Source organism: Schistocerca serialis, chromosome 7 (genome assembly GCF_023864345.2).
Source record: "Schistocerca serialis cubense isolate TAMUIC-IGC-003099 chromosome 7, iqSchSeri2.2, whole genome shotgun sequence".
Taxonomy (NCBI): domain Eukaryota; kingdom Metazoa; phylum Arthropoda; class Insecta; order Orthoptera; family Acrididae; genus Schistocerca; species Schistocerca serialis.
The window spans coordinates 252,324,252-252,336,273 of NC_064644.1; positions in this window are offsets into that span (position 1 = coordinate 252,324,252).

Consider the following 12,022-nt stretch of genomic DNA (forward strand, 5'->3'; position numbering starts at 1 on the left):
CATCCACTTACATGTGAGTAAAGGGGTTTTGAAAAAGTCAGGTGTTGTTTCTAAATACGAAACTCCAGTGACAGTGGTCTAAAAACTGCCGAGAATCAAATATGAGATACCACTGTGGACTTTGTATTGACTGGCTAACACGGGGACAGATCTGAAACTTTTTAGGTCTAATAACACCAGGCAGTGAAATGAAAGAGAATGTTGAAATGAAAGAGAATTTCTACTGTCTGTCACAAACGCTTAAGGAAGCAGAACCCAACTAGGAATTTGTAAAAGTTTTGGAATATATAATGCCCGTTTGGACGATTATTAAAAATGATGCATAAGAAAGGTCTGTACCACACATCTTCTGCGAATTGTGTGTTCCCTTAGTGAAATGTTACGAAACTATCACATCAGTGATCTAGTTAATTGGCTGTCTGGTAAACTGTGTTTGCATCTAGTTTAGTGTAATATGTTCTGTTTCCACACTATGATCTTATATTTAGCGTGGTCGCAATCAGCCTGAAAAACTTGCATGGTTGTTGCAGGATAGGTTTTACTGAATATTAACTGTTAAAAAAATTCGATACGTTGCGACGTTTCTGAGTTAATTAGCAATGACGTTAGGAAATGAGGCTGTAACGCGTTCAAATTCAAGAGGACAGCCGGATACAATTAGTGTCACTCCTTTTTATAGCATATATGTCACCGCATGAGACTGCTTTCTCTCTGGTTGTTGTTCGATCCTTACGACCGTCCCAACTTCAATGAAAGTCAAATCTCTTGGTAGATTTGTTAATTTTTTAAAACCCAGGTAATCAAAATTTCTTATTAATTTCCCTCTTATCACGTTAATGTTTATTTTCTGTCGTTCTCAGTGTAGGTGGAACCGTTTATGACGACTCGCAGTGATGGCGAAACAGAGACTGGTAGAAGAAACAAGTGCTTCCTGTGCTCGAAGACAACAGGGATCGCAAAGTGAACGGCTACCCAGAAGTAACATCCAGAGCATATGGGAAATCGTCATAAGCATGTGCAAACGGACTAGGGAGAGATCTGAATCGAAAAACGTATATATTGTCCAGGTGTATCAATCTACTAGGAATACCGCATGTCGGAGACTTCAGAGATTAGCGCGAACTGCCGGACAAGAACGGAGTCACGACGTTTACTGACAGCCTCATGTTGGTGGACAGTCCCACGTGGCCTGCAGGTCATAGCGGCGGCTGCACCCTCCATGTTATGAAGTCCAAGTGACTCTTTTCCATATCGATACTCGAGCTGGGCTTTGAAACCGAATCACTAATGGATACTAGCTTCCTTCAACTGATCTTTGTGGCAGACGATTTATTCCGTTATATGCTTTAGTCAAAATGTTTCTATGAGCGTTACTGTCTCTACTAGTGTTCTTCCCGTTCCTATTCTCTCTTCCATCTTTCCCTATTAATTTATCAATTTTCACAAAAATCATGTCCCAAGGAGGTCCAAAAAAGAAAGCCCCGGTGTCCACCAGACTGTGACTCGAACGAGAGACCTTTGCCTTTCGTGATCAAAGACTGAGTTAATCCAAGCGCGACCCGTGACACCCTGTCACATTATACTTCCAGGAGTACCTCAAAATACATTTTTATATAACTATGTCATATACACTACACTGGACTTAAATATCATCATCATCGTTATCAACATCATCAACAGCATCATCAACTTCTCTTCAAGGATCAGGTCTTTTGGCGTGTTTCGCATCAGGACGGTTAAGGCTATCTCTGTAAGGGACGACCAACGTTCCGCTTGCCGGTTGGGTTATATTGCATTGCCGCTGCAGTTATTTTATCATTAGATATGTGTCGGACGTGGTCTTTCCAGTTCAGTCTGTAGTTTTAATTTGTATTTGTGACAGGTTCAACGCTTACTACTTGTTTAATATCAGCATTTCTTTTTTGGTCCAGCAATGAATATCCAAATTCAAAATGAAGGAACTTCATCTGTGATGATTCGATTCATCTTAATTGATCTGATGTTACAGTGCAGCATTAGCTACCATACAGCAGCAGAGATTACTCAATTACTTTGTTGAACTAAAAATAATGTTTCTCTCCATCTTTATGCCTTAATTTGTGTTGTATAGTTCCACAGAAATGTTTCAATGAGGCAAATTTTAGCTCTAATTCATCAAACTTGCACTCGATATGTTTAAACTCTCTTACTTGTTCAATTATTTGTCCATCTAAACGATTTTGGCTCGTATGGTTTCCAGTGTTTGAAATTCAATCAGTTTTGTTTTATCTGTTGATATTCTCATGTATTTAGTGGCAGTTTGATTCAATTTGTGTGCTGAAGTTTGAACCTTTTCTTCACATTTTCCCATTACAATCTGATCTAATGCAAACTGTTGCAAATAAGTACCACGGTGTCTGTTATGCACTTCACATATCTGAAACGTACGATAAGTAATAACTTCTAGGCTGTTAAAAGTCTCCTGCCTGATACACTCCCCACTTTACCACCACAAACTAGAGTCATAGTAACCTAACCATTACCATGTGCACTAGCATCAGCATCAGTATGTGCGAACCTACTTGGCTCTTTGTAGTAATAGTTGTATTATCAATAGCTTTATATACTGTAAGGCGCGTACCCCTTCTCCTCCTAAAATAACGCGGCATAACTAGTCTGTGTCGATGCTGCTACACGTGCGGCTGCTCCACGACTGACGCAGTCTTACCAGAAACGTCACTTACATAGCTACCAGTTGTCAGTCTGCAACATCCGACCGCCAGTAGCCAGCCAAGTCCCTCAATAGCACACTCACCACTAAGTAGTACTACTAGAATCACGCTTGAACGCCCAGTGGGCAACTCAAAGTACCTATAACGCCGCACATTGTACACTAGCATAACAAAGGAATACAACATAGCAACCAGCAGCAAATGAATATATATATATATATATATATATATATATATATATATATAAAATCAAAGATGTGAGCACCATCGACACAGACTCGTTTTGCTGCGTTATTTTAGGAGCAGAAGGCATTCGTCCTTTACAGTGTATAAAGCTATTGATAACATAGCTAATACCACGAAGAGTGGAGTAGGTGCGCAAGTTATTCTTCATGGTCCGTATGTGTTTTGTGGATGCGTACTGAATTTTACACTTACTAATGCTGATGATAGTGCACATGGTAATGGTTGTGTAACTGTGCCTCTAGTACGAGGTGGTAAAGTGGAGACTGTATCAGGGCAGGAGACTTTTAACAGCCGAGAAGTTATTGCTTATCGTACATTTCACATATGTGAAGTGTATAACAGAGATGGTGGTACTTCTTATGATATATCTACAATGATATTGATTCTTAGGACGAGGAATCGTCGTAAAGTAAATGAATCTGAGTCTGTGTCCATACGGGTTAAAGGTACACTGAATTGATCCAAGATTAAAGCTTTTGGTGATGTGACACACTACAATAGGAACTGAAATAAAGTACCTGTCCTTTCCCCATTTGACTTCGAGAAAACAAAAAAAAATATAGTTACACGACAGCAAAAAAGAAACCTATTGCGTCACGGTAAATGACCCATCCCAGGCCATTCAGATACTGATTCACCATCAGACACTGACATCTCAGAGGAAGGAACCATGCCAATGGGGATAGCTGTGCTCCCATTTTTTAGTTTTTATATATACCACGTAGGTAAGTAGCTACCAACAAGGAAGGCCATATGCCACTGACAGCTTGCTTGTGCCTGGCGAAGAGAAGCGGAAGTCGCAGTGTGAGTGAAGTGAAAGTGGAAAGCGTACGAGACATATTCATAAGGAGTCCAAAGAAATTGGGCCACCGTGTATCCAGTGAACTCGAAATGGCCCCAATCACAATGTGGAATGTGCTGCGACGGAAGCTCTTGATGAAACCATTCAAATTGGAGCTAGTGCTGAAGCTCAATGACGATCACAAAGACAAGCAAGGATGGGGATGGCTTTATTGATCGCTTAGTTTTTAGCGACGAAGACACTTTTCACACTAATGCAAAAGTGAACAGGCATAATTGTCGAATCCGGTGTACAAAACATCCACACGAATTCATTGAATTTCAGTGTGAATCCACAAAGGTAAATGCTTTATGTGCCTTGTCACGTCGAAAACTGTACGTAGGACCATTCTTCTTCCCCGAGAGCACTGCCACTGGATATTCCTACTTGGACATGTTGCAGTAATGGCTGATGCCTGAAATGCTATCAGACTCTCCGTTCATCTTTCACCTGGATGGGGATCCTCCACCCCATTTTCATTGCGAATTTCGTGGGTACCTGAACACGGAGCTGCCGCATCGATGGACCGTCCATGGTACAGAAGGGGACAACCTCCCCAATCACCAGTTCTCAAGCCGTGTGACTTTTTCCTGTGGCTATACATTCAAGATATGGTGTATGTACCGCCTCTACCACGTGATGTAGCTCCGGAAGAGAATAAAGGAAGCGACTGTCACAGTCGACGATGCCATGCTGGAACGTATAAGACAAGAATTCCATTACCGTATTGACATCTTCCGGGTAGCTCATGGTTCGAACATCCAATGTTTGTAAAACAAACTTTCAGAGTTTCTCTTCAACATGCAACATGTAGGACATCTTTACAGTGTTTAAATTCTTGTGCAATTAATAATCGAAAGTGTTCCCGGACTTTATGTACACCCTGTATAGCTGTTACTACGAAGATTGGGGTAGGTGCTCAAGTTATTCTTCTTTGTACTTCAGTGTTCTGTGGATGTTAACTGAATTGTACTAATGCTGATACTAGTGCACATGGTAATGGTTGGGTTACTGTGGCTCTAGTGCGTGGTGGTAAAGTGGAGACTGTATCACGGCTGGAGACTTTTAACAGCCGAGAAGCTATTCCTTATCGTACATTTGAGATATGTAAAGTGTATAACAGAGATGGTGGTACTTCTTATGATATGTCTACAATGCCATTGGTTTCTTTTTTGCCCAGAACCACACTTGCCACTGGTCATAAAATTAAAATAATCGTTTATTAACGTGTCATTTAATAATTTTTACCATTTATGAATGATATCGTCAATGTAAGTATTAGAAAGGGTGGGTGACAGTTGACAGCTTAGCCTGACTCGCTGATTGATATCGGCAGATTCTGTCCCATTCCTTACAGTGCGTTGCTTATTTTAATATTTTTGTGAAATGACTAAAATATTGTTATCAGATGTGCAGGAACTTCCAATTCCTTAAGTGATTCCCTTGGCATTTTCTGCTTTACCTTTTCAAAGGCATAAAACTTAGTAATTTGGCAATACAAATTTCCTTCTTTCCTTGGTTCTTTGTGCCAAAGAGAAGAGACAATCTGCACATGATCTTCCTTTCCTAAAACCACATTCCACCTCTACCAGACGCACTTCTGCTATTGGTACTAATCCCTTTTTTATAACTTAGGCAAACAGTTGAAATCAGGAATTTAACAGACCTATTCCGCATTGTGACTTATTGCCTTTCTTGTAAGTAGGACATATGAAAGCTTGATTCAATTTGTCTATTATATGGCCACTCAGCCTTCACATGTTCAAAATACACTCCTGGAAATGGAAAAAAGAACACATTGACACCGGTGTATCAGACCCACCATACTTACTCCGGACACTGCGAGAGGGCTGTACAAGCAATGATCACACGCACGGCACAGCGGACACACCAGAAACCGCGGTGTTGGCCGTCGAATGGCGCTAGCTGCGCAGCATTTGTGCACCGCCGCCGTCAGTGTCAGCCAGTTTGCCGTGGCATACGGAGCTCCATCGCAGTCTTTAACACTGGTAGCATGCCGCGACAGCGTGGACGTGAACCGTATGTGCAGTTGACGGACTTTGAGTGAGGGCGTATAGTGGGCATGCGGGAGGCCGGGTGGACGTACCGCCGAATTGCTCAACACGTGGGGCGTGAGGTCTCCACAGCACATCGATGTTGTCGCCAGTGGTCGGCGGAAGGTGCACGTTCCCGTCGATCTGGGACCGGACCGCAGCGACGCACGGATGCACGCCAAGACCGTAGGATCCTACGCAGTGCCGTAGGGGACCGCACCGCCACTTCCCAGCAAATTACGGACACTGTTGCTCCTGGGGTATCGGCGAGGACCATTCGCAACCGTCTCCATGAAGCTGGGCTACGGTCCCGAACACCGTTAGGCCGTCTTCCGCTCACGCCCCAACATCGTGCAGCCCGCCTCCAGTGGTGTCGCGACAGGCGTGAATGGAGGGACGAATGGAGACGTGTCGTCTTCAGCGATGAGAGTCGCTTCTGCCTTGGTGCCAATGATGGTCGTATGCGTGTTTGGCGCCGTGCAGGTGAGCGCCACAATCAGGACTGCATACGACCGAGGCACACAGGGCCAACACCCGGCATCATGGTATGGGGAGCGATCTCCTACACTGGCCGTACACCACTGGTGATCGTCGAGGGGACACTGAATAGAGCACGGTACATCCAAACCGTCATCGAACCCATCGTTCTACCATTCCTAGACCGGCAAGGGAACTTGCTGTTCCAACAGGACAATACACGTCCGCATGTATCCCGTGCCACCCAACGTGCTCTAGAAGGTGTACGTCAACTACCCTGGCCAGCAAGATCTCTGGATCTGTCCCCCATTGAGCATGTTTGGGACTGGATGAAGCGTCGTCTCACGCGGTCTGCACGTCCAGCACGAACGCTGGTCCAACTGAGGCGCCAGGTGGAAATGGCATGGCAAGCCGTTCCACAGGACTACATCCAGCATCTCTACGATCGTCTCCATGGGAGAATAGCAGCCTGCATTGCTGCGAAAGGTGGATATACACTGTACTAGTGCCGACATTGTGCATGCTCTGTTGCCTGTGTCTATGTGCCTGTGGTTCTGTCAGTGTGATCATGTGATGTATCTGACCCCAGGAATGTGTCAATAAAGTTTCCCCTTCCTGGGACAATGAATTCACGGTGTTCTTATTTCAATTTCCAGGAGTGTATTTATGAGTCTATGATTTAGCTGATGAGAAGCATATTTAATCAGCAACATCTTTTTCAGCACCAGGCCACTTTTTCTTTTTGTCTCTTTGATCACATGTTGCATTGTTGTCAGACCAACAGAATAACTGATGCTGGTGTTTATTTCTGGTAATTCTTCATTATTAGTTCGCAGTATTTTAAAGTATTTGAACCATTATTTTTCAGATATTACATTTAATTGTAAGGTACTCGTTCTTGTTTATTCAAGTGCTACACGATCTGGCATGGTTTGTTTTGTCTTCAATGAATATCATTTTCTGTTTCACTCACTTTCCCATTTAATTTTTCGTATTTCTTTCCTTACTAAAGCAGATTTACTTTTGTAATCATGTCTGTAATTCACATTATTAGGTGGTGACAAAAATCTTAAGTACGCCTCCGTCTTGTCTTTTATCAACTTGCTAACATGATCATTCTAAATCACTAAGCCCCCTTTGCAGTATTTATTTATCCACATTCCTAATATATGAGGGGCTGCGTGAGTTATAATTGCTTTAACCATGTTCCATTCTCTACTTATATTGCTGCTTGCTTGTTGCGTTTGACATTTATCATTTAGTCTCTTTGGTGTAGTAGTTTGATACTACATCTTGGAGTAGGTGCACCTTGAAAGTTCTCACATCTGACTGGGTGTTAATGCGTTGTTTCTTCGATCTGTTCAAAACGTTGTGTCACTTCTCACTAGAAAGTGGTCTGATGAAACATTCCATCTTCTGTAAACTTATTGCATTTTATTTTCACCCATTATTTTTTATTTGCAAGAATATAGTCAATTACTGAAGTTACACCTCGAGATATGCATGTAAAGTTATGGATATCTCGATGTTTAAAAAAGGCATTTATATTCATAATTTATTGAATGTGTGAAACTCTTTCACCTTCTTCCCATAGATATTCAGTGTATTTTGACGTACTGTACCTACTGTATATTTAATGAGTGCCATACCCACACGGATGTTTAAATGCCCCTTGAGAAGTGTATGATCATTTTTATTTATTTTTCCTATAGTGATATGTGGTAAGACACATAATTCAGTAGAGTTTTGAGCTGTTTCTTCTTCTGGCGCATACAAAGAGGATATGAAGACGTTTCCCTTCTCAACTTTAGGACACAGCACTAGTATTATTTCATTTATAAAAGTGTAGCAACGTATTCTTGTCTTTAACAGTTCCTGCATCCAGAAAAAGACTACTGCAGCAGCTCTTTGTTCTTTCGATGTTCCATAATAGATCATCAAATAATTCTGTAATTCGATCGTTCCGCGCAATTTCTTTTTCTTCCGATTATGAATGCAATATCAGTTCTCGGTTACTTAGTTGTTATTCCAGTTGTGTTTCTTTATGTGTCACACATACCAGTATCCCATGTTGCTAGATTAAACCTTTCTGATATACGTGAGTTGAATTTACTCTTTACATTATATCTTTCAGATATTGACCTTGAGTCCGACGAGAAATTTTCTTTGCATTTTTAGCAGTTCGAATCCTCCCTCCCCCTGGCCACATCGAGATCACTGTGCAGGTGGCAGTGGTGGGCCTCCCACCTTTAAGCTTCCATCTCAGCTGATTTTATTTCAGACTTGATCTGTCCGAGGCAAACTGCCTTCTCCACAGCTTCGACATCTATCTTCCTATTGCGCAAGTTTTGTTTTTGTTTTTTCTTTGTTGTTAATTTTACAAATCATACCGGTAGGCCAACAGCGGCACATTACGCCGCTCTTCGGCCACAGAGAAAACTAATGAGACAAAAAAAGACAATCGCGTAACAGACAGGGTGGATATACAAATGTAGACATACAAAATTAAAACACACAGAGCCGTTCATGGGCGCAGAGTCCAAAATAAAATTGTTCAGACAATTGGACACGCACAGAGATGACAGACGGCACACACGATCATTGGAGCACAAACGAGTAACACTGGAACAATTGAACACGAACACGACGACACACACAAACACTAGGCGATGATCTCTGGCGCGAGAAAGTTCACTATACGTGTGTGAGTCAGGAGACCTGCCAAAAGGGGAAAAAGGGGGGGAAGGAGGGAGGGGGAGCGTGTAGATGGCAGTGGCAGTTGAGATGGGAGGGGGAGGAAAGAAGGTCAGGGGTTGGGGAAGACTGGGGGAGGAGGGAGGGAGGAGGGAGGAAGGAAGGAGGGAGGGAGGAAGGGAGAAGGGAGAGAAGGGAGAAATGGTGCCCTCAGGAGAAAAACACAGTTAGCTGTAGAGGAGGATCAAAGTTGGTAGGAGGGGTAGATGGAGAGGATGAGGGCATCATCAGGGAGGGGGACTTGGTGGAAGCCACTTTGGGCGAGGGTATGGAGAGTGGAGAGATGGAGAGCAGGTGGGATGTGGGAATGCTGGAGTGGCAGTGGATTGGGGTGCGAGAGGATGTGAGAGACAAGGGGTGCGGGGGATCAAATTTGCGGCCGGTGTAGAGGATGTGTATATGTTCAAGGAAAAGAAGGAGTTGTGCGAACGGAATAAGGTTATAGAGGATCCACGTGGGGGAGGCGAGATGGATGTGATAGGTGGGGCGGAATGCATGGCATTCTAGGTTTTGATGGGATCTGTAAAACGTAGGAGGGGTGGACATCCAGGCGGGATGAGCGTAGCAGAGGATAGGGTGGATAAGGGATTTATAGGATGGTGGATGGGACCAGACACCATGTGCGGCCTGAAAGGAGCTTGAGGAGGTGGAGTCAGGAGCATGCCTTGGCTTGGATTGTCCAGAGATGGGAGGTCCAGGAGAGGCGACGGTCAAGGGTGATGCCAAGGTGCTTAAGGGTGGGGGTGACGGCGATAGGACGGCCATAAATGGTGAGATAGAAGTCGAGGAGACGGAAGGAAGTGGTGGGACTGCCTACAGTTATCGCCTGGGTCTTGGAAGGATTGACCTTGAGCAACCGCTGGTTACACCAAGCGGTAAACCGGTCAAGATGGCACTGGAGAAGGTGTTGGGAGCGTTGCAGGGTGGGGGCGAGGGCAAGGCGGTGCCATCGGCGTACTGGAGAAGATGGATGGGGATGAAGGCGGCAGCATGTCCGCCATATACAAAAGGTATAGAAGAGGGGAGAGGGTGGAACCTTGGGGCACACCGGTGGAGGGGTAGAAGGTGTAAGTATCCGTGTTATGGGTGGTGACATAGGAAAGAGGTTGGGAAAGAAAGGACCCAAACAGATGGACATAGCTGGTAGGAAGGGTGAAGGTTTGGAGCTTGAAGAGCAGACTGGAATGCCACCGGATTTCAAGGTCGAGGGAGAGGAAGATGGCGAAGTGACAGGAGTTGAGCTGTTCAGAGATGAGATGAATGAGGTGAAAGAGAAGGTCATCAGTAGAGAAGGACAGTCGAAAGCCACGCTGGCTAACGGGAAGGAGGTGGTGCTGGTGGAGATGCTGGTGGATGCATCAGGTAAGGATGGTTTCCAGGACCTTGCTGAAGACCAAGGTAAGGTTGATGGGACCGTAGGAGGAGACAGCAGACGGCAGTTTGTCAGGTTTGAGGAACATCAGGATACGGGAGGTTTTCCACAGCCTGGGGTAGCACCTGGTGGACAGGACCACATTATATAGTCTGTCCAGGCTGGAGAGGAGGGAGACGGGAGCTTCATGGAGGTAGCAATAGGTAACCCGATCGTGACTGGGAGCAATGTTGCATTTTGCGCGGAGTGTAGTGTTGATATCCTGAGCAGTGGTGGGGCATTGAGTTCGTTGGGTGTAATGTTGTCCAAGTACTGGAAGCCAGGGGCTAGGGGAGGGACAGAGGGGTCAGTTCGATCGTGGACATCTGGGCAGAGGGAGTAATCGAACTGGGGATCGTCAGGGAGTGTAAAGGTATCAGACAGGTAGGAGGCAAAGTGATTGGCCTTAATAAGGTTGTCAGGGAAGGATTGGTCATCATGAAGGAGAGGGTAGTAGATCCCATAAGGCGGCGGAACGCAGACCAGTACTTGGACGAGTTGATAGGAAGTGTAACATTAAGACAGGTGCATGTCTGTCGCCAGTCCCGGCGTTACTTAGCTGCTAGCAAGTTCTGGACATGCCTTTGTAGTTGCTGGTGGCATCATAGTGTGTCCTGGTCAAGCGTGTGCAGAAAGGCATGGTAGAGATGGCAGGATTCATAAATGATGAGGACGACCTGTGGGGGTAATTTGGTACAGTGCAGGTGGATGTGGGCCTCCACAGCCTAAGACAAGGTCTGCTGGAGAAAGGTGGCAGCATGGGCAACATCATTAGGGTGGTGGTAGGTGAGGGGGAGGTTATCGACCTGGGTAGAGAGGGTATCCTGGTGGGCATTCCAATCGACACAGGAATAAACATGGCGTATTTTGGGGGAGGGTTGATGCAATGATTGGGATGGGGATGACGACCATCTGAAATGATGAGGAGGACAGGGAGATGGACACTACCAGTAGGGTCAAGGAAGTCCACCGCTATGCAGCCAAGGAGGTTGGGTGAGGAGAGGACGACATCTGGAGTGGTACTGGAATCAGGGCGGGGGTGTTGGGAAATGGGAACGAGGTCACCTTGAAGGAAGGACAGGAACTGATGCCACTGCCATAACTCGGTGGCAGAACGACTATGGATGTTGAGGTCGGTGGCGATCGCCTAGGAGGAGAAGGTGTGGTCTACATTGGAAAGGACGTCTAAAGGGATAGGGGCATTAGGGCAGACATAGATGGTGGCTGGGGAAGAGGAGACTAAGGATCAGGTGTTCTGTGGGGTTGGGAAGGAGGGGTTGGAGCCGGACAGGGATCTGGCGGTGGTGGCCGATGGCCTGTCCGCCCTGCCCTATTGGTAAGGGATTATCGGAGCGTGGAGGAGGTAGGGCGAAGTGTGGGCTGTATGCTGGTGATGTCGAAAGATTTTGTTTGAGAGGAAGGCATCCACGAGATGGGTCATGAGGTTCTCGTTGGAGGGTAGGGAGTGGATGTTGTTAAACAAGATACAGTGCTGTTGTGCTGTGACAGGAATTTAGACGATGGTTTC